This window comes from Periplaneta americana, chromosome 15 (genome assembly GCF_040183065.1).
Source record: "Periplaneta americana isolate PAMFEO1 chromosome 15, P.americana_PAMFEO1_priV1, whole genome shotgun sequence".
NCBI classification, from domain to species: Eukaryota; Metazoa; Arthropoda; class Insecta; order Blattodea; family Blattidae; genus Periplaneta; species Periplaneta americana.
The window spans coordinates 22,781,136-22,806,740 of record NC_091131.1 but is presented as its reverse complement, the minus strand read 5'-3'; positions in this window follow the sequence as shown (position 1 = coordinate 22,806,740).

Genomic DNA, 25,605 nt, shown 5'->3' with positions numbered 1-25,605 from the left:
ATAATGAGAAAAATGGGAGTATAAGGGTACAGTGCATCAGTTATTCATAGATTTAAAAAAGGCATATGACTCGGTTAAGAGAGCAGTTTTATATGATATTCTTATTGAATTTTATATTCCCAAGAGACTAGTTCGATTAATTAAAATGTGTCTCGGTGAAACGTACAGCAGAGTCCGTATAGGTCAGTGTCTGTCAGATGCGTTTCCAATTCACTGCGGGCTAAAGCAAGGAGATGCACTATCACCTTTACTTTTTAACTTTGTTCTAGAGTATGCCATTAGGAAAGTCCAGGATAACAGAGAGGGTTTGGAATTGAACGGCTGCTTGTCTATGCGGATGACGTGAATATGTTAGGAGAAAATCCACAAACGATTAGGGAAAACACGGGAATTTTACTTGAAGCAAGTAAAGAGATAGGTTTGGAAGTAAATCCCGAAAGGACAAAGTATATGATTATGTCTCGTGACGAGAATATTGTACGAAATGGAAATATAAAAATTGGAAATTTGTCCTTTGAGGAGGTGGAAAAGTTCAAATACCTGGGAGCAACAGTAACAATATAAATGATACTTGGGAGGAAATGCAATACAGAATAAATATGAGAAATGCCTGTTATTATTCGGTTGAGAAGCTTTTGTCATCTAGTATGCTGTCAAAAAATCTGAAAGTTAGAATTTATAAAACAGTTATATTACCGGGTGTTCTTTATGGTTGTGAAACTTGGACTGTCACTTTGAGAGAGGAACATAGGTTAAGGGTGTTTGAGAATAAGGTGCTTAGGAAAATATTTGGGGCTAAGAGGGATGAAGTTGCAAGAGAATGGAGAAAGTTACACAACACAGAACTGCATGCATTGTATTCTTCACCTGACATAATTAGGAACATTAAATCCAGACGTTTGAAATGGGCAGGGCATGTAGCATGTATGGGCGAATCCAGATATGTATATAGAGTGTTAGTTGGGAGGCCTGAGGGAAAAAGACCTTTGGGGAGGCCGAGACGTCAATGGGAAGATAATATTAAAATGGATTTGAGGGAGGTGGGATATGATGATAGAGACTGGATTGATCTTGCTCAGGATAGGGACCAATGGCGGGCTTATGTGAGGGCGGCAATGAACCTCCGGGTTCCTTAAAAGCCAGTAAGTAAGTATATTTCAGATATAATAAATTATATTATAAAATAATATAATACATTATAAAATTAAGTATTGAGTTCGTTTAATATTTGTATATAATAGAATATATGTATAAGGTTTTACTTCTCATAAGAGTTTTGTTTTTCCATTTCCACTGCTATCAAATCATTACATATTTTAATTGTTGTTGGGGTCAATGTCTCAACTCTCATTATAAAGGAACTCTAGAGTTTAGACATTACAGTTAATGACGGATTTATTATTTTATGGATCCAATTTATTTTATTTGAGTACAGAATGTACCTAGATACGTATATTAATTATATATATGTGTTATATTTCCGCTGTGTCGACTGCTAGCTGGTGTGATGTCAGCGCCAACTCTAGGGAGAAAGCAGAATCTCACGCTCTAGCTCAGGGGTCGTCAGCACAGAGCACGCTGGGGCTAGCCTCTCTTACCCGCGGAAAACGCAGTGCACTATAGTGCTCTCGTAGCTGGTAGCGGGTATGCTCTCTATCTCTCCCTGTTGCACGACGGTGCACAGGGGACGGCACCGCGTACCCATTGCAGATTTCAGCGAATGCTGACGACCACTGCTCTAGCTGGCTTGAAGGTCATTGAAATCAGTCCGGCTACGTCAAAGGTACAGACGCGAAGTGTCCATACTTAATTACCTATAAGCTGATATGCGTAACTATTCATGAGTTGAACACGAGAGATGGAGGCTTGCGAAACTAGATAAACGTTTTGGCAATAATAATCATGCTATCATGGCAATAATCTTAATATATAAAATTGAATGTGGGTATGTATGTATGTATGTATGTATGTATGTATGTATGTATGTATGTATGTATGTATGTATGTATGTATGTATGTATGTATGTATGTATGTATGTTCTTTATACAAATCTACACGCTTTGACCGATATGTGCCAAAGTTTGCACATTTAACCTTCATAACCAGGAGAAGAACATAGGCTACATTAAAATTGTGCAAATGGACGTTAAATCAATTAAAATTTAAAAAAATAAAAATAAATACGATCAAAATATATTCATGTGTAATACTAAATGCAATCTTCTATAGTCAATTGTTTTTTTATTATTGTCTGTTGTATTCAACATCGACTTTCATGAGGCCATGGAAATTATAACAAGAAATAAAATAACATTGTTGATACACATCACGAAGGCTAAAACTAGATAATATAATTCGTGCAATAAGTATCTTTACGCAGTCCAGGGCCGTATTATGAATTTCTCGACACAGTTGTAGATAGTGAGCAGACTGTGTTTTATCCAACTGAATTCTAGAATTCTTTCAAACTACAAGGATTGCTACCACATAATTTACTTAACATAGAATAACCAGAAGTACTATTGCGAAATATTGACCCACCAAAATTATGCACCAACAAGAATTGGTGTGAAGAATCATACGAAACGTAATAGAAGTGATAATATTAACTGGAAAAACGAAATATGATGTTTTTATCTCGCGTATTTCTATGATACCTATTTGATTTTAAGCAACTGCAATTTCAGTGCGACTAACATTTGTAATCGCCATATTAAAATTAAGCTCAAGGACAGTAGCTCTAAGTTGCAGACACTGACTTAAAAACTGCGTCTTTTTCACATCCTCGACTATATACTATACAAAGGAGTGGAAAAAAAAATATTTTACACATATCAAAAAGCAATTCAATGATATTTTTTTGTCATGTTGTTAATGTAGTATGTGAATGTACGTAAAGCGACTGAAAATAACATAGTATTAATTATGAAATATACGTCTCTCAAAATATTGTTGTTCACGTCCGAAAATATGTTACTGTGAAATTCTATCTGTATAATCACGTTGCAAATGTAGTATGTTACGGGTTGTGGAAATAACACTCTCTTAATTTATAAAATACCGTTAAGCCTATACGTCTCCCACAATATTAGCCTTTATGTTAAAAATGACTTATGCAAGTTTATATTGTATCTGTATTCTGTGTATAAAATAAGAATTAATATAATATGTTCTGAATTTTTTAGATATAGTTTTCCAAGTCATGTTAAAAAAACGGGTATGATATAAGTGGGTGTACAGCGGTCAAGAGGTAAAAAATCTTCCAATATAAATTAAATTATATGTGTACATATTGATTCGATGCTGAAACTGATCAGAAAGAGGAAAAGAGATAACATTTTCGTTGGGTTTTACTCTGTTCATAGTTTGATTTTTCTATTATTGTATTTGTATTTCTGCCGGTGTGGAAGAGAAGGCCTAATGGTCGTAACTACACCAGAATAAATAAATAAAAACAAATAAATATATAAATTAAAAAAAAAAAGTTGAACGTCGGGCACATGATGACATGTTTTCTTTTCGGTGCCTGATTTACAACTATTTTAAATTGAGTTAACGCTGGCAGGCATTTCGCTAAGGAGTTCATCAATTCATGTAAGTGACGTTAAGCAAAGATTCATATTAGCTTAGTAAAGACAATTCGTTTTGGTTGTCTATAGTTAGGTTCCCGAGATTTCCAAAAATGTAATAATCAGTTTAATTAAAAATAGAAGAAGAAAGGAAAACCCGTGCAACGCCGGGTACTTTCAGCTAATTACTTACTTACTTACAAATGGCTTTTAAGGAACCCGAAGGTTCATTGCCGCCCTCACATAAGCCCGCCATCGGTCCCTATCCTGTGCAAGATTAAGCCAGTCTCTATCATCATACCCCACCTCCCTCAAATCCATTTTAATATTATCCTCCCATCTACGTCTCGGCCTCCCTAAAGGTCTTTTTCCCTCCGGTCTCCCAACTAACACTCTATATGCATTTCTGGATTCGCCCATACGTGCTACATGCCCTGCCCATCTCAAACGTCTGGATTTCAAGTTCCTAATTATGTCAGGTGAAGAATACAATGCGTGCAGTTCTGTGTTGTGTAACTTTCTCCATTCTCCTGTAACTTCATCCCGCTTAGCCCCAAATATTTTCCTAAGCACCTTATTCTCAAACACCCTTAACCTATGTTCCTCTCTCAGAGTGAGAGTCCAAGTTTCACAGCCATATAGAAGAACCGGTAATATAACTGTTTTATAAATTCTAACTTTCAGATTTTTGGACAGCAGACTGGATGATAAGAGCTTCTCAACCGAATAATAACACGCATTTCCCATATTTATTCTGCGTTTAATTTCCTCCCGAGTGTCATTTACATTTGTTACTGTTGCTCCAAGATATTTGAATTTTTCCACCTCTTCGAAGGATAAATCTCCAATATTTATATTTCCATTTCGTACAATATTCCCGTCACGAGACATAATCATATACTTTGTCTTTTCGGGATTTACTTCCAAACCGATCGCTTTACTTGCTTCAAGTAAAATTTCCGTGTTTTCCCTAACCGTTTGTGTATTTTCTCCTAACATATTCACGTCATCTGCATAGACAAGAAGCTGATGTAGCCCGTTCAATTCCAAACCCTGCCTGTTATCCTGAACTTTCCTAATGGCATATTCTAAAGCGAAGTTAAAAAGTAAAGGTGATAGTGCATCTCCCTGCTTTAGCCCGCAGCGAATTGGAAAAGGATCAGATAGAAACTGACCTATACGGACTCTGCTGTATGTTTCACTGAGACACATTTTAATTAATCGAACTAGTTTCTTGGGAATACCAAATTCAATAAGAATATCATATAATACTTCCCTCTTAACCGAGTCATATGCCTTTTTGAAATCTATGAATAACTGATGTACTGTACCCTTATACTCCCATTTTTTCTCCATTATCTGCCGAATACAAAAAATCTGATCAATAGTCGATCTATTACGCCGAAAACTGCACTGATGATCCCCAATAATTTCATCTACGTACGGAGTTAATCTCCTCAAAAGAATATTGGACAAAATTTTGTACGACGTCAACAAAAGTGATATTCCTCGAAAGTTACCACAGTTGGTTTTGTCCCCCTTTTTAAAAATAGGTACAATTATGGACGCCTTCCATTGTTCTGGTACAATTTCCTTTTCCCAAATAGCAAGTACAAGTTTATAAATTTCGCCATATAATGCACTCCCACCCTCTTGTATTAATTCTGCTGGAATTTGATCGATACCTGGAGACTTGTACTTTTTCAGATCTAATAATAATAATAATAATAATAATAATAATAATATTATTATGTATAAGCCTCAAGAAATTTGCGCACAAATATTTTCACCCCAACCCCGTGAGATCCGCGCCAGACGTCGTCGTCGTTCGGGTTGAACGCTCGGACACTGATTGGTCGGTCAGCTGACGCTGTGTGTGGCATCCGCGGTTTGTGCGTAGTTTTCTTACCCAATTCCGACGTCTTTGATTAAGTGATCGGCCGAGATGGAAGTGCCTACGTAAACAGATTATAAACAACTTTAAACGATATGTGTTTTCGAGGGAAGAAAATGACTATCGCCGCGGCCCGCTTGCTCATTAATTTGGCCGGTCTCGCCGCTCTCCAGCCGTCGGCCTTGACGTGTGAAATAATTGCAGGAAGGGCCCGCGCCCCCTGTAATCACATCGCGCTCCTCTTATTTTGCAGACTGCTTGCGAAATGAAGCGCTTCTCCAGTTCTTCAACTCTGTTTATTAAATTTTGCGTAATTTAAAATGCAAATGAATATCCCTTATTAGGGACTGTAGTTCTCCTACTGTGTTTAGTTCTGAATTGCCGTTTTATCTCAATACATTGTGCATAAAAGCTGAAGTGTTTACTTTACTATTATGTAAATGTCGTATTGATGTTTGTTTATTTAAAATTTTGTTACTTTTTTACTGCCGTCGGTATCCATTTTAATAGAAGTTAACATTCCATTTATAGAGGTATGTCTTGACTGGGGGGCAGTGGCAGTGCTTTCATTACATACACTCGTAGCTGAATCTTCCTCGGTGGTCTTGCGGTTACTACTGGAGGTTCGCGGGTTCAAATCTGGTCGATGATGATGAATGTGAAATGGGCGGCAAGATCATCAGCATGATTTCCTTTGGGAGGGAAGTAAAGCTTTGGGTCGCGTAATTGCCGATACTAAAATGTGTATATTAATCATTCAATCAATCAATCATTCAATGAATTCAATTTATTTGGCCATTAGACATACAGTTTTAGGCTTCGTCAGAATACATTGAAAAACATATAAATACGTTTTAAAATACACTGATAAAAGAAACAGTAAGATTTAAATAATACAATAAAACATAAAATAATTAGAAACTTTTAAATTAAAGAAAACTAACTAAATTGCATTTAAACTTATTTATTAAAATACAATTTCATACAAACTTGTGTTGAAAAACTCAGCAACAGAATAAAAAGGATTATTTAATAACCAATTGTAAAATCTAGTTTTGAAGCTATTGAGTGGTAATTTATAATATTGACTTGGGAGCTTATATAATTTCATCCCCATAATTAAAAGGTTTGTGTTGCTCTTGTGTAATTTACAATATGTAATATTAATTTGTTCACTATTTCTAATTTCATGATAATGTATATTGGCCACTAATGAGTAATTGTCGATATTTTGTCGAGTGTAAAGTACTAGATCATATATATACAAATTTATGATTGTTAAAATCCGTGATTGTCTGAAAAGTGGCCGACAATGTTCCAGATAGTTTGATTTACATAAAATTCTAATGGCTTTCTTTTGTAAAATCAAGACTCTTCCAATTTTGGTTCCATTTCTCCAGAAAATTAGGGAATATCGGATTATCGATTGAAAGAAAGAAAAGTAGGCACATCTTAAATAATTTTGAGAAACGCAAGTCGTTAATCAATCGATCATTCAATCAATCAATCAGTCAATCACGAACTGGCTGATAGAACCTAAAAAATAAGCTTTAAAACATATTCCTTACTTTTATACCATTAAGTACGAGAAAAATTCGTACCGGCACCGGGAATCGAACCCAGGACCTCTCAGCTGTGCGCGCTGAGTGCTCTCTAACCAACTGAGCTATGCCGGGACCCGATTCACGACGCCGGCCGAACTCCTTTCGTAGTATCGTGTTACGGTGCCGGTACGAATTTTTCTCGTACTTAATGGTATAAAAACAAACTGACTAGTCATACTAGTCGAGCAAAATATAATGAGGTGGGCGAGACCTCATTCATATTTGATACATATTCCTTACTATTTTGTCTTAGAGATAGACAAACCAAGTCAAATTTATTTCATACAGTATTAACATTTAAATTTACTTTAATTGTTTAAATTATAAAAAAAAAATCATAAAAAGTCGTCTGAACACATTCAGTTGAAACCAAACCAATATTCCAGCACCTGCCAGTGATATTTTCAGAGAATAACTGTTGTTTCTCGGGACACATGTGGGCGGGAATTATCGTGAAACAACACAACACAAGAATATACAAGACTCATTAAATTTTCAAAATTGGAACTCTGACGATTGTCAGCTACATTTGTATATTAAAATGGCATTAATTAACGTGAAGGAAAATGATAAAAAATATCTATAAAATTATGGATAGGCCTATTAATTACCAAATGTGTAGAGAGTTAACAAAAGAAATAAATGCGAAATAATGTTGTTAATTTGTTACACAAATTCTAGGAATAATAAACAATACATTAAAAGATAAATTAGTACAAAAATCTACTAGAATAAAAATATATAATACACTAGCATTACCCTCCCTTTTATACGGAAGCGAGATTTGGACATTAAAGAAAAAAGACATGAAGGGAATCAAAGCAACGGAAATTAAATTTTTCATGAGCACAGCAGGATATACTCTTTTAGACCGAAAAAGGAATTAAGAAATTTTAGAACAATTGAGGACCGTTTTTGCAAAACTTGCTAACTGCAAAATTTGCAAAATTGAGATTTTGATGGATTCGTTAACATAAGGCAGGCCTCTACATGATGTTCAAAGCGTCTTAGTAAAATTGGGTTATTTCTCTTCATTGTAGTGTGTCAAAGTGTGATCGTTTTTTCAAAACTTGCTTTCTGCTATAAATGAGAGATACAGCAAAACTTGCTTACTATAGTGTTTTGTCTCTTCTGTAAAATTTAGTTTTTTCAGTTAGCAAGTTTTGCAAAAACGGTCCTCAATTATAAGTAGAGTCAGTCAGTAGAAGAAAAAATCAGCAGATACAAATTCAATTGGCTAGATCATGTAAGAAGAATGGAAAATTCAAGAATCCCAAAAATTATGTGCAGTGTAAACCTAGAGGACATCGTCGACCAGGAAGACCTTTTAGAAGACTGCTAGATGGGGCCGAAACAGGTCTACAGAGGCCTAATTCGTGAAGGATGATGATGATGATGATGATGATGATGATGATGATGATGATGATGGGGATCTGTGACCAAAATTCAACAAAAATGTCCAAATAGAACAGAAACTTAAGGGGAAAATATAAAAAAGAAATACCCTACTCCGTCTACCATGAAACATACAAATGCTAAAGCAGCCATATTTCTGGCTTACCAGGAAAAAGATGCATTTTCATCAAAATCCTAGCCCTAATTATATACACCTGCAGCAGCAGTTGAATCGGGCAAGTGTAAATTCCCCTAAATTAACATTAAAAAATGTAAATTCTCCTACAATTACTCTAGGCACTCTACCTACCAGTCCTAAATTCCCCTAATCGGAGTAAGTGTATGACATGAAGCTTACTGAAGGCATAAAGCTCAAGCCTAGGGAACATGCCACAGTCTTTCGCTCTACAACGATAGCACTAGGAATCATACTACCAGAGAAAGACTTGAAGAGTGCATAGACAGAGACGGACACCATTTGAAGGACATAATTTTCAAGACAATCTAAATGTATGTCAACAAAATGGCATACATAGCCAGCTTTTTTGGCAGTAATATATTTGTTCTAATTATGACATAACTGCTGAGTTATTTCCATTTGAAAATCGTCCGATACCTCTGCCGCACCTTGTATTTAAGTGTAAGTAGATTTACTGGCATGTAAAAGAACTTCTGCGGGACAAAATTCCGGCACACCGGCAACGCTGATATAACCTCAGTAGTTGCGAGCGTCATTAAATAAACCTTTTTTTTTCTACAAAGCTGCTAGAACTTAAGTTGGAATACTCAAATCACACACATATAGTATACTGGGGACAGAACATCTAGAAGCTTGGAGATGGTTACTTTTACTGTCCGACCACCCCCTCCTCCCGCACTAGCAGGTATACGGTACCATTCAGCTGCAAAACATTTTCTGAACAGACGTTATTGTATTGTGAGAGCGCAGCTGGATCAGTGAAAATAGATAGTCAACGTTTTCAGTTTGTAGTGCAACGAACAATTCTGCTGTGTGTGGGTTCTTCTGTAGTGACGTCACTGAAGCCTCTAGTTGTTCTGTCCCCGGTATACAACCCCGATTATCCGTCACCCTATTAACCGATTGTTGGATTATCCGTCTGTCATTCTCTCCTGTTTTTGTTACAGAAAAAATATTGAGTACTGCACAATACATTAGTACGTATTTTTTTTTTATAGAGAGTGATATTACAAGCTTTTGCCCTTACACATTATGATCTACCGTTCGAGTGACCTGTTTAATTTATCTGCAAAACGTCTTCCAGAAGTATCAAAAGAATACATGCTGTGCTGAGTATCGAAGATAAGTGCATATAATTGAGTGGTTTTGGAAAAGAGGGATTGTGGTTCATCTCACATCGGAATACGGAATTGGAGTTACAACTATGCGAGATTTAATAACAAAAAAAAGGATAAAGTGTGGGCTATAAATTACTTAAATCTATAACATGAGACCTATAGTTTTCCTATCTTTCCACAGAAATCCATCATAGAAAGTTTCGTTGACCCTTAGAAACAGTAATTGACATTCATTCATTCATACTGTTCTGTCACTGCAAACCCAGCATTCTCCAGTCTTTCCTATTTTCTTCCTTTCTCTTAGTCTCCGTATATGATCCATATATCTTAATGCCGTCTATTATTTGATCTCTTCTTCTGCCATGAACTCTTCACCCGTTCACCATTTCTTCCAGTGAACCCTTCAGTAGACAATTTCTTCTCAGTCAGTGACCCAACCAATTCTCTTTCTGATCAGTTTGAATATTATTCTTTCTTCACCCACTCTTTCCAACAGAGCTATTATACTTGAAACTTCTGATCCACTACCTAATATGTTAAAACACATGACCACGGAGAAAATTACCGAAACTGCATTCTGCAACACTTAATTTATGAAAGTCTTCTATAGTACGGATTATCCGATTTTTTCGATTAACCGTTCAGCCAACCCCCTTCATTACCACGGATAATAGAGGTTATACTGTATGTAAAATAATTTTTGTGAAAATTCACGCACTAAAAAGAATTCGAAATTTCCTTCCGTTGCTTCTCAAGAAGAATTTAGTGCAGTCGCTCTTGATGCCTCATCTTTTATTACTGTGACACTCTCTACACTGACCTTAACATGAGACTGACAGACAGACTACAGCGTGTTCATAATGCATGTGTTCGATTTATTTGCAACGTTCGTAGATCTGACCGTATCACACCTTCACTAAATATGCTGTCCTGGGTCCGTCTCAAAGAGCGAAGAACTATTCACTCTCTCACTTTACTTTTCAATATTCTTCAAAACTCTAACCCTAGCTACTTAGCTTCTCGTTTTCAACATTTGTGCTCATATCACGAAATAGATACTCGCTCACAACACCATATCACACTCTCCATTCCTAAACACAGAACATCCTTCTACTCTTCATCTTTCACCGTCTCTGCAGCTCATTTCTGGAACTCTCTACCACAACATGTCAGAGACTGTCGGACATTGTCTAGTTTCAAAAATAAATTAAAATTGCACTTTTTCAACTCAGATTCCTTTCAGTTATAAGCCCTTTTCTCTGCGATAGTTATGTAAAAATATAGGCTATATATTTCTTTTCCTTCCTTTCCCCTTGTTGTTCCCTTTATCAGCTGACGAATTTATTATCGTAGCCTTTTATTGTGAATTTTATTTCTTTTTTTTTCTTTTTTATTATTTTATTATATTCTATTTTGTTATATTCTTCCTTACGTTTTCCATATTAACCATTTGTGCTAAATGAGTTGCTTTTGCTATATTCCAATGTATTTTACTTTCTTTTTTTCTATTATGGTATTATTTTCATGTTGTTTAGTGTCGATTTTATTATGCTATTATTATTTCTCTTTGTAATATGTTAGTATTCTGTTCTGTAACTTTTTTGTTAAATTTTAACTGCTTGAATACTTTGTGACCTGGTAGAGTGTAAGAGAAGGCCCTATGGCCTTAACTCTGCCAGTATAAATAAATAATTATTATTATTATTATTATTATTATTATTATTATTATTATTAGTTGTGTAGTTACATTTCTCATTTCTTAAATTATCTTGTAATTATTATGAAAACAGTTGACGTTAATCTATTTCAATTAAAAGACGTGGGAATACAAAGAAAAAGCATGGTCACGTTAATTGACATCTGAAATTTTATATTTTTTGATCTCGCTTTCCTTTCTTTTGCCCACGCACTCACTTGTGTCCTTCGATATTATTGAACGTATTTGTATCACGCATTTCTTCAATAAATGAGACGAAATAAAAAAAAAAGATCAAATTCATTATTTGAGACAAGTTTTAACAAAACAGGCAGGTTTAATGCAGGTCAGGTTTTGTGCTACCTACGTGTTGAGACTTTCAAACAGAGGCCAGCGTGAAAATTTGAGACGTACAAGGGAAGGAGGGAAAGATTGATGATAGGTAAACATAATTGGGTGTATCAGACTATGTAAGTAGATTTACAGGCATGTAAAAGAAGTTCTGCGGGACAAAATTCCGGCACACCGGCAACGCTGATATAACCTCAGTAGTTGCGAGCGTCATTAAATAAACCATAATTTTTATTTCTACAGAGACATCATTTTATTTTTACTTCAATTTTTATTGTACCTGAGTTTTTGAATGTACTTCACTCCCACCCCTTCTACTAGTAAAGGCCGCGTATATGCAGTCAAGTAGTACTAAGTATAGTACGTTCCAGAAATATGTTCGCGTTTTCTAGTGACAAAACAGCTTTCAATATTGTATCATATTTTCGCACAGGTGCTGTCGTCCGTTTGCCTACGTCGCATCTCGATTTTCCCCATCTGCTTCTGCTCACGCCGCTGAAAAGGCTAGTGGCTGGGCTGTCTTAGTCTTTTCTGAAAACATTAATTTCTGTTAGGAATTGGACGTCTACGTAATATTATGCAACTGTTTAAAATAACTTAAATAAAAGGGCCTCGATAAATAATTAATTGTCAAGTGATTTCCCCCCTTTCTACGATCCTCCGACATAACTACTTGGACGGACAGTAGATAGCATGTCTGAGTAATTTTATTTTTTCGGATCGGACAGAAGTGAAGATTGAATTTACAGTACCTAAGGTACGTTTTTACAGAGTAGGTACAGAATTATTTCAGCATGAGTTATTAGCACGAAGGACGAAAGTGGTAATTGGAATTAGTTACAGTAGTCTATAGTACGATAATATGCACAAAAGGACTGAAGCCTGTTTCGAATTGAACGGTCACCATTTTCAAAAATGTGTTTAAATATCCATATTATAATTATTTTACAATTTAACTTCATTCTCTATATTGTACGCTAATGTACTGTAGACAGTATAATATACACTGCAGAATGAATACGTTCGCATGGATAACTCATTTCGTGGGTAAAAACACTTATTGTTAATACTGTACTGTATTTTGATTACACAAAAACTTAATGAAAATTATCAAACTCGAAATTGCGATATTTCCTAGTTTACGTAAATGGATTAACTACTTTTTTTCCCTCCTATACCTAGTAATGTGATTTGTTTTTATTTTACGCAGTATCATCGAACTCCAGTCGTGGGAAGGGGTAGCAAAAAGGTATAGCCAGGTTAATATTAAAAATGTTAGTAAAAATAAAATGATGTCCCTGTACAAAGCTGCTATTAGTTGTGTAGTTACATTTCTCAGTTCTTAAATTATTTTGTAATTATTATGAAAACAGTTGACGTTCATCTATTTCAATTAAAAGACGTGGAAATACAAAGAAAAACCATGGTCAGGTTAATTGACATCTGAAATGTTATATTTTTTGCCCTCGCTTTCCTTTCTTTTGCCCAAGCACTCACTTGTGTCCTTCGATATTATTGAACGTATTTGTATCACGCATTTCTTCAATAAATGAGACGAAATAAAAAAAAAGACCAAATTCATTATTTGAGACAAGTTTTAACAAAACAGGCAGGTTTAATGCAGGTCAGGTTTTGTGCTACCGACGTGTGAGACCTTCAAACAAAGGCCAGCGTAAAAATTTGTGACGTACAAGGGAAGGAGGGAAAGATTTATGATAGGTAAACATAATTGGGTGTATCAGACTACTGAATGGGGATAGAATGTGGCGGGGGTCATGTGTATTGAACGCCTATACTTGTGCTTGGAATTTTCACGCACTGGGCCCACCCAGTCTCTGATGAAATTATTTGGGTTCTGCGACGGAGATAGAGCATTAAGACAACATTCCTGTTGCGAAACAGATGTAACCTTCAGCGTTGTCCGACGATGACGGAGCGTCTCTTAGTGTTACTGTATTCAAACTAATATTATTGTTTTCAAGGACTGAATCATTTCGCCTGTTCCATTCGCATATACGAGAGAATTAGGAATTATCACAAACTACCCTTGGTCCTATGAACAGTACGTCGCCAGACCACTGCTCACAAAACAAGACAAACGAAAAAAAGGGACAAAAGCAATATTTTAACTGGAATCGAATTCAAATGCATTCGGTTTAAAATCAAAAGCTTTGTTTCTTCATATCACTCGTTTCTTGTTTTTTTGCAGTATCCAGCCAGTTATTCATAGATTTCAAAAAGGCATATGACTCGGTTAAAAGAGAAGTTTTATATAATATTATTGAATTTGGTATTCCCAAGAAACTAGTTCGATTAATTAAAATGTGTCTTAGTGAAATTTACAGCAGAGTCCGTATAGGCCAGTTTCTATCTGATGCTTTTCCAATTTACTGCGGGCTAAAGCAGGGAGATGCAATGTCACCTCTACTTTTTAACTTCGCTTTAGAATATACCATTAGGAAAGTTCAGGATAACAGAGAGGGTTTGGAATTGAACTGGTTACATTAGCTTCTTGTCTATTCGGATGACGTGAATATGTTAGCAGAAAAACCACAAACGATTAGGGAAAACACGGAAATTCTACTGGAAGCAAGTAAAGCGATAGGGTTGGAAGTAAATCCCGAAAAGACTAAGTATATGATTATGTCTCGTGGCCAGAATATAGTACGGAATGGAACTATAAACACTGGAGATTTTTCTTCGAAGAGGTGGAAAAATTCAAATATCTTGTAGCAACAGTAACAAATGTAAATGACACTGGGGAAGAAATTAAACGCAGAATAAATATGGGAAATGCCTGTTATTATTCGTTTGAGAAGCTTTTATCATCTAGTCTGCTGTCAAAAAATCTGAAAGTTAGAATTTATAAAACAGTTATATTACCGGTTGTTCTATGTGGTTGTGAAACTTGGACTCTCACTTTGAGAGAGGAACATAGGTTAAGGGTGTTTGAGAATAAGGTGCTTAGGAAAATATTTGGGGCTAAGAGGGATGAAGTTACAGAAGAATGGAGAAAGTTACACAACGCAGAGCTGCATACATTGTATTCTTCACCTGACATAATTAGGAACATTAAATCCAGACGTTTGAGATGGGCAGGGCATGTAGCACGTATGGGCGAATCCAGAAATGTATATAGAGTGTTAGTTGGGAGGCCGGCGGGAAAAAGACCTTTGGGGAGGCCGAGACGTAGATGGGAAGATAATATTAAAATGGACTTGAAGGAGTTGAGATATGATGGTAGAGACTGGATTAATCTTGCTCAGGATAGGGATCAATGAGGTGGAACTTAAACTGAGAGAATTAAATCCTGCATTGGGATGGGAATCCGGTGTGGCTTAGTGGATAGAGAGTCAGCACGTAGAGTTGAAAACCCGGGTTCAAATTCCGGTGCCGGAGAGAATTATTCTCCGTTCCACTCATCCTTCATCATATGATGACGCAGAATTTTTGCACGGAAATATTATATGTACTTCGGTACATAATAATAATAATAATAATAATAATAATAATAATAATAAACGTAGTATCAAATAGCTTGTTATTGTGTACACTTTATCAGTCACCGACTTGAAGTAAAATAAAGAAAATAATAAAATCCGTGGTGCCACAGCCCTTTAAGGACCCAGACCGACTAGCCGGCTGCTGGCCTCACGTCCACATGCGGAAGCAGAGGTGGAGGATCATCCAACCAGAATGAATACTATGAATGATCCCCCAAACTGTAGTAACCTATTGTGAATTTATTTCAACTCAACAATAGGATTTTATTCTTCCAACAATAATTCCTTTCTACAATTCGCCTTAAACGCTCTCGTCAACAATTTGATTTTCACTCAACACAGTATTCGTTATAGCGCTCCACCGACGACAATGACAATTTACTTGGACTAATACGAACAACAATGAACTGTTAATCTTAACTAATATTTACAAAGCACTATTTACAAATCAGAACTATCAGTTCTCAGTTCACAGTTCTTCTAGCTCAGTCACTCGAGTTCACAATATCTCGAACCACGGACCTTCAGAGACAGTCCACTGTACTCGAACTCAGGTCCCTCCAACTGCGGTCCACTGCACTCGAACTCAGGTCCCTCCAACTGCGGTCCACTGCACTCGAACTCAGGTCCCTCCAACTGCGGTCCACTGCACTCGAACTCAGGTCCCTCCAACTGCGGTCCACTGAACTCGAACTCAGGTCCCTCCAACTGCGGTCCACTGCACTCGAACTCAGGTCCCTCCAACTGCGGTCCACTGCACTCGAACTCAGGCCTTCGGATGCTGATACAGTTGCGGACGCACACTCGAGTCGAACTCCGGCACACAAGTCTGGCTTGCTTGCTCTGGCTTACTCACTGACTGGCTGACTAATCAACTGAAAACTGCTGTCGTTCCTTCGCGTCCGTAATTTATAACCACAGCGACGTAGCCTCGAAAGTTCCACGCGTCTCTAGAGATGGCACTCCAGAAAAATCCAGAGCCCTCTCCTCTCTACCAGCACCAGATGCGCGCGCACTCTCTCTCCACTCTCTCGCCGCGTAGGCCCTTTCCCCTTTTTTCTCTCCGCCGCGCGCCGTCCCCGCGCGATCTGCTTTCTTGCGGGACGCTAGTCGTGAGTTCGATTCTCACGTCGCTGTCACACTATTGTAGTTGCTCATGTGCATCACGATGCTGGGTGGACATCGGTCCCATACACTCGCCGAAATTTCATGAGAAAACTTCTTGCTCCATGAGGACTGGAACCAGCGCGCATTCTGTAACGTGGGTCCCAAGTAGAATGCCTTGGACCACGACGTCATGGCGCGGGACGTAGCTTTTAACAATTTTCAGTACTGTGATTGTACCTCATCCGTGATCTTGTGTGCCCTATTTCCTTCTAGCCTTATTTCATGACTTGATTTTTCCCTTCTCACGATACCCTGATAAAGTGCCCGATCCTTCAAATATTCTTGATTTAATAATGAATAATATTGGGTACAAGTATATGGCCATGTATTGTGGCATGGCGCGTCCTCAGGTTGCGGATAGAGGAGACGGCCTCCAGATATGGAGGGTAGCTGCGAATATATTGAATAAGCAGTCGTGGACAGCCGATAAGGGGTGGTCCTCCAGCTTGGGGGTTGGGCGAAGGGCTAACAACCCATCACCGTAAAAAACAGCTTGTTACGAAACCTAACAATAAGCCTCAGAATGGGACTGATTCTCCGGCACGACCACAGCAAAGGAATAAGGTTATAAGCAGGGAAAGGATTTATATGTAAATACATATTTACTTATAAAGCTAATATAATTTATATTTTGCATTATCTTTATGTTTCACAATGTGTAGGGTTGAAAAATCCTACTTTTATTTTCCATATTTTTCCATATTTTAGAGTTTAGTACATATTTTCGTTAATTTCCATATATTTTCCATATTTCATATAAAACAGTCCATATTATATTAGGTTTAACAATAAAACAAAACAAAATTCCATTAACTTTTAAAAATACATTTCAACAATAGAGATTTAAACACATGTTCAGTAATCCCTTTAACATCAGAGTTATTTGAAAATTAGCAGTCCTATCAACAATGGGAAAGTAAGTTACAAAACTGTATTAATTTAATTTAAAATTTTTAACAGACTTCAGTTGTGCAGCTCAACAGTTAAATGCCAGTCAGAGTACACATAGGTTCAGTTTTGTAAATCATACTATAAAGACGGTAAATATGCCAAAAGTACGTCATTCAGTCAATTTAAAATCAAAACTAACAAGTTACATTTCAGAATTTAAAGAAGATGGTTTATCAACTGACAATAAAATATTATTTTGTAATTTGTGTCAGTGTGCAGTATCATCTACACAAAAGTTCCTGGTGCAACAACACATTACAACTAGTAAACATCAGGCCAACAAACAACTAAATTCCAAGCAGAGACAATTGTTTTTAACACAACCAACAACATCGAATGTAAGATCTGAGTTTAACATCGACCTGTGCCGTTCTCTCATCTCTGCTGATATTCCTCTCTACAAACTAAAGAATAAGGTCTTCAGGGAATTCCTTGAAAAATATACTCAACATACAATCCCGGATGAGTCAACACTTAGGAAGACGTATGCTCCATCCATCTACGATGAGACAATACAGAAGATAAGAGATGAAATTAAAGATAGTTCAATTTGGGTTTCCATTGATGAGACTCCCGACAAAGAAGGTAGACTTGTTGGTAATGTAGTTATCGGTTTGTTAAGTGGACAATATTCTGAACGAATTCTTTTACATTGTGATGTTCTAGAAAAGTGCAATAACAAAACTATAGTTAAACTGTTCAACGAAGCTATGGGTATCCTGTGGCCAAAGGGTATTATGTACGATAATGTGTTATTCTTTATTAGCGATGCTGCCCCTTATATGGTCAAAGCTGGACAAGCATTATCTGTTGTATATCCTAAATTGACTCATTTTACTTGTGTGGCGCATGCATTTCATCGTGTGGCAGAAGTGGTCAGAGACAATTTCCCTAAAGTAGATTTGTTGATTTCATCAGTGAAAAAAGTATTTCTCAAAGCTCCCAGTAGAGTTAACGTGTTGAAAGAAATGTACCCTGAAATTCCATTGCCACCAAAGCCAATTTTAACTAGATGGGGTACATGGCTAGAAGCAGTTGAATATTATGCCGAACATATAGACTCTATTAACAATGTTCTCCTTGCATTGGACTCTGAAGATGCAGTCTCAATTGATACTGCGAAAACAGTTACCTGTGACATAAGTGTGAAGAATGACTTAGCTCACATTCAGCATACATTTTCAAGCATCATAAAAACGCTCAAAAGTCTCCAAAATAGGCACCTTTCACTATCTGAAAGTTTTGAAATTATAAATAGTACTGTGGAACAACTGAATCGTGGTAGAGGTAAAGTTGCAGATGCAGTAAGAGCTAAGGTGGACACTGTACTTTCAAAAAACCCTGGATATGAAGAACTACAAAAGGTTGTTGCTGTGATGAGTGGTGAATCAACAGTGAAGATTAACTTGGACTTATCCCCAGCAGACATTGTGAAATTGAATTATGTACCAATTACTTCTTGTGACGTCGAACGCTCTTTTAGTCAGTATAAATCTATCCTCAGAGACAATAGAAGAAGATTCACTTTTCAGCACTTGAAAGAAATGTTTGTAACCTATTGTTATGGTAACAGACAATAAAAATTGTGTTTTGTTGAAACTACATTGGAAGATAAGGTACGTCCATTATATTTTTTGTTTAGTTTGATTAAAATGTACCAATATTTAACGTACATAGTCATTTTTTTATAATTTTAAGTCCATATTTAATTCCATATTTTGGTAAAAATCCATATTTAATTCCATATTTTGGTAAAAATAACTACATATATATTTACATATTTCATATATTTTTAGTCCATATAAATCCGTTCCCTGGTTATAAGATTTGGTACATGGAACGTAACTAGTCTTTATAGAACAGGAGGGGTAACATTAGTAGCAAAAGAAATGAGAGGCCAGAGGGATAAAGTCCTTTGGGGAGGCCGAGACGTAGATAGGAATATATAATACTAGTGGCTTGTGCAGCAAATGCTGCTGCAAACTAAGTTCGTTAGACGTTCAAATAAAAATTTCTCAGATTTATTTTCAATGAAGAATACTTGCCTTTTTAATAGTTATTTGCTTCCATAATAATGAAACATACTCCCTCTGAATGGATTTTTTGAGGCCAAATACTTTTCCTTGAACCTATCCAACTTCAGTTTTTGAGTTTCAACGCGAAAACGCAAGTAAAAATGTCAGGACGATAGCAGTAGCTATTTCAGATCATTGTGGATTGTAGGCGAAAGTTAAAAAAATGTCAGGTTTGCTAATCTTTCGAACAATAGCATTTTCGTATAGCTGCTGCATGTAGAACTTGAAATGTAGAGCGTAAAATCATTTTATCCTACTATGAGATCTTGCTGAAATGATCTGGTGACTAAAAAATTTTCTAGGCCTCTTATTTTATCAGTAAGTAATACCTTTTGATCTTTCCTTAGGAACTGTAATTTTTGCGCTCTCTCGAGCCAATACTGAAGACAATGACACATATCAATATCTACACTACACCGCCATTAAGTATATGAAAAAGACCCAACCCCACTGGACTAATAAATATAAAAATATTTGATTTTTAATAATATTATTATCTTACTTAAGTTTTGTAGTTACATATAGCAGCCACTCAGTAAATTATAGAAATGAAGATCTAAATTAAGATATTCTCTACATTTACTTACATAACCTCAAAACGTTTCACTTTCATGTCATCAATATAGCATCAATATTATGTACAATTAATGAAAAATAGATACATCATGATATTAACTATACTTACTTACTTACAAATGGCTTTTAAGGAACCCGAAGGTTCATTGCCGCCCTCACATAAGCCCGCCAGCGGTCCCTATCCTGTGCAAGATTAATCCAGTCTCTATCATCACACCCCACCTCCCTCAAATCCATTCTAATATTATCCTCCCATCTACGTCTCGGCCTCCCTAAAGGTCTTTTTCCCTCCTGTCTCCCAACTAACACTCTATATGCATTTCTGGATTCGCCCATACGTGCTACATGCCCTGCCCATCTCAAACGTCTGGATCTTATTATAGGGATACGTAACAAGCTGTTTTTACGGTGATGGGTTGTTAGCCCTTCGCCCAACCCCCAAGCTGGAGGACCACCCCTTATCGGCTGTCCACGACTGCTTATTCAATATATTCGCAGCTACCCTCCATATCTGGAGGCCGTCTCCTCTATCCGCAACCTGAGGACGCGCCATGCCGTGGTGATAGGGACCCACAATACATGGGATATTAACTATAATAATATTTAATTTCTAATGATAATAATGTCATCAAACCACCTCAAGTTTCGTAGATTTGAATATCCAATACACAGCTGTACTCAGAAAATTATTATACACTACAGAATCAGTTTTTAATAACAAATTGAATTGAGCTCTAAATATGTCGGCAATCCTGCAGGTCATGGCCTCCGTGTAATAGCCTATTGTTTGTTGTAGTGTGTGTTTTGTTCTGAAATTCAATCAAGTCGGCCGTGATTCGATAAAATTAGTTCTCAAAACTGACAACAGATGGATTTTGGAAAATAGGAAAATTATGTAGGAAAATTGACATTTCACTGAAAACTACTACTTTTCCGAAAAACTTTGGGTTCCAAGCTTGAAAATGAGGGGCCATTTATTAAAATCCGTTCAGCCGTTTTCCCGTAATTTCCATTACCAGTTCAAATTATATATATATATATATATAGATTAAAATGGATTTGAGGCAGGTGGGATATGATGATAGAGACTGGATTAATCTTGCTCAGGATAGGGACCAATGGCGGGCTTATGTGAGGGCGGCAATGAACCTCCGGGTTTCTTAAAAGCCAGTAAGTAAGTAGAAGTATATGGAAAAGTAACACTAACAGTTCGGGATTGTTTGAGTGGGAGATGTTTGCCGACGCGGGCAGGGTCGACAGTTGACCGTGTCGTCATGAATGACAGTCTGCCCACACAGGGTACTCGCGCCATTCACTTGATCAGTTGTGTAGTGTCTGTATTTACGGCGAATCTCGCGGTTAAGTGGGTGGTCCGCCGAAACAGGCGGGAGAGAGCCAGTTTTACGAGTTTAGGAAAGGCCTTGGTGTGGCAATTACGTCCTGCTATTAGCTATTTGTGCTCACGTGATAATGCGTATGCGTGTTCATGAAAATGCTCTTTAGTTCCTCTGACAAAATATGTTTGTTTAACACCTGTCTGGCTGCATAGCCCGGGTCGTCTTACTTTTATACCCTAATGCCCACGTGCATCAACGTCGGTTAGTGTAACCACTAGTTAAAATTGTCACCTAACCCCTGGTTAAGCATTTTTATGGTGGATCGACCTCGGTTACGACTTAAATAGAAGGTTAACCACAGTAATCTCTAACCGGCCATATTCACTCGGTTAAAGGAGATAACCAGTGATTAGTAGAGGAAGTAAAGCAAAATGGCGGCTAGAGCCACTGATGTTTATTTCGAAGACGATTATTATTGTACAGTACTTGAATTACTTGGATAGGCCTAGAGCGTGAGTGTGAAGTTTCTATAGTGGAAAGAGAGAATTCTTACGAGACAGAAAATTTCAGGAGGATGTCGTTTAACAAAATCTACAAATGGCTCACTTGAAATAACACAAAAACAATCATATTTCTTCTATTGATCGGTTGCTTATGTTACGATTCTATGTAACTTATTTTCTATATTTTAAGAGGGAATACTTGAATATCTCTTTCTCTATGTCACTGGCTGAACAAAGAGAAGTTATGGATGGATCTTAGGATAATGAACAGTAACCTGGTGTAAATGAGGTCCTGGATCGTACACACATTCCTACTAATCTTCTCCATCCTTTTCCTTTATGGATATTCCTTCTTTTTTATGTAATATATTTAAATATAGTAAGTAAGTCTATCGATACTTTAACCTCATATTGGAATATAATCGTTTTTGGATTCAATTTTCTATTTTGTACGATTTTAATCTAACAGCACTGAAAAACAAAGAAATGCAACTCGCAAATATAACATCGCCCAAAGGCAAACAAATGCAACGCGAAAATGTAGGACATGTTCATTTCGATGTAGAACGGAGTGAGCGCAGTCGTTTTTAGACGTTGACTATTATCTTTGCAGCGGTATGGATGCTTTCCTTTTGTCAGTTTGTAGAAACAGTGTACCATCATAGACTTTACTCTGGTTAAATGAGATGTCAGTTAACCAATGTTAAGTAATCGGTGATTATGAATGATGCACAGAAATTACATTTTAACCACCGTTACTGTTTAACCGTCGTTTCGTAATCTATGATTACTGCGTTTTTAACCGATGTTGATGCACTTCGCCATAAGGGTGAATCCTAACCAATTCCCCCCTATTACTACATATGCTAGTGAATTACAGTGATTTTCTAGTTGTCAGGTTGAATTTTCTTTTGCCAACTTTGTTTCGAATTTCGGTGTTACTAGCTAGTGTTATTTCAAATTTGAACATAATTAAACATTATGTTACTTTGTTATTCTAAGAAATACAGGGACATCATTTTATTTTTACTAACATTTCTAATATTAACCTGGCTATTCCTTTGGATCAACGATTAAGAACCGGAAACACGGTTTGTTACCCCCTTCCACGACTGGAGTTCGATGATACTGGCGTAATATACAAACAAATCACTTTACTAGGTATAGGAGGGAAGAAAAGTAGTTAATCCATTTACGTAAACTAGGAAATATCGCGATTTTGAGTTTGATAATTTTCAATTACGTTTTTGTTTAATCAAAATACAGTACAGTATTAACGATGAGTGTTTTTACTCACGAACTGATCTGTCCATGAGGAGGTATTCATTATGCAGTGTATATTATACTGCGTGTTCAGTTCAAAGTGTGTCATGGCTCGCTGTATATCGTCATGTGGCTGGTCAGTGAGCCTAGAGAATTCAATCTTCCTACACTCCCGCAGAGGCGTATTACCTAAATGCGAGAGAAGTTGCCTAGCAAGTACGGCGTTCATTCTGAAATACGCAGAGTCTGGAAGTACGTACCGATACGTGCGTAACGCCGGTAGTGACAGGAATGTGAAATATCATATGTACTTCGGTACATTATCATAATAATTGATATGTGTAAGTAATAACTTAGTGATTCAAGACGGCGCTCATCCCGTCGCATCCCGACCACTTAGTCACTCGTAACGAGTGCACCTCTGTACATAGTGTGTTGGACATTGTACCATTGTGACGTATTCTGTGACACAGTACATGAGGGTTGGCCACCAAAGGGAAAACTGTGAGGTGGAACTGAAACTGAGGGGATTCGATCCCGCATCGGAGCTGGAATCCGGTGTGGCTTAGTGGATAAAGTGCCAGCACGTAGAGCTGAAAACCTGGGTTCGATCCCCGGTGCTGGAGAGAATTTTTCCCTGTTCTACCCATCCTTCATCATATGGTAACGCAGAATTCCTGCACGAAAGTATCATATTATGTACTTCGGTAAATAATAATAATAATAATAATAATAATAATAATAATAATAATAATAATAATTATATGATGCAAATCTAGTCTTTCAGGTAAAGCTCCCTGTAAAGCAGATTTGAATAATTTCAAGGGAAAAATTTTTCCGGGGCCGGGTATCGATCCCGGGACATCTGGTTGAACGTACCAGCGCTCTGCCAACTGAGCTACCCGACACCGTCTCAACTTTTTCCCTTTATATCCACACAACTCGCGTGGGCTGACGAAACGCCCGAGACCCACATCGAGTGCACAAAATCTCTGTGTGACTTGGAATTGTGGTTTTTCTGTAACGTACACAGTGACGTATATATTATGCAAATGTAGTCTTTCAGATAAAGCTCCCTGTAAAGTTGAGACGGAATCGGGTGGAGTTCCTGGGTAGCTCAGTTGGCAGAGCGCTGGTACGTTCAACCAGAGGTCCAGGGATCGATATCCGGCCCCGGAACAATTTTTCCCTTGAAATTATTCAAATCTGCTTTACAGGGAGCTTTGCCTGAAAGACTAGATTTGCCTAATATATACGTCACTGTGTACGTTAACAGAAAAACCACAATTCCAATTCACACAGAGATTGTGTGCACTCGATGTGGGTCTCTGGCGTTTCGTCAGCCCACGCGAGTTGTGTGGATATAAAGGGAAAAAGTTGAGACTGTGTCGTGTGGAGTTCCCGGGTAGCTCAGTTGGCAGAGCGCTGGTACGTTCAACCAGAGGTCCCGGGATCGATACCCGGCCCCGGAACAATTTTTCCCTTGAAATTATTCAAATAATAATATGATATGCGTAAGTAATCACTTAGTGGTTCAAAACGGCGCTCATCCCGTCGGATCCCGGCCACTTAGTCACTCGTAATGAGTGCACTTCTGTGCATAGTGCGTTGGACATTGTACCACTGTCACATATTCTATGACACAGTACATGAGGTTTGGCCACCAAAGGGAAAACTGGGAGATAGAACTTAAACTGAGGGGATTCGATCCGGCATCGGAGCTGGAATCTGGTGTGGCTTAGTGGATAAAGCGGCCGCACGTAGAGCTGAAGACCCATGTTCGAGCCCCGGTGCCGGAGAGAATTTTTCTCTGTTCTATCCATTCTTAATCATATCGTACTTGATAATGATTAATAGTATTAATATTAATGAATATAGAGTAACAATAAATAAACACTACACATTTTGAAGTGATATTCGGTTTTCGGAGTTCACACTAATCACTTCATGTAGTCAGGTTAGGTCTCATGGATCATAAACTGTGTAGTCAAACCAGTGTATTTCATGTTGCCAGACAAAACGCTCTTAAATATTAGATCAATAATGAATGAATGAATTAATGAATAGAAAGAACGGATAGAATGAATGGATGGATAGAATGTATGAATGAATGGAGTGAATTAATTAATAGAATGAATAAATGGATAAAATGAATAAATAGAATGAATAAATGGATAAAATGAATGAATAGAATGAATAAATGGATAAAATGAATGAATAGAATGAATAAATGGATAAAATGAATGAATAGAGTGAATAAATGGATAAAATGAATGAATAGAATGAATAAATGGATAAAATGAATGAATAGAATGAATAAATGGATAAAATGAATAAATATAATGAATAAATGGATAAAATGAATGAATAGAATGAATAAATGGATAAAATGAATGAATAGAA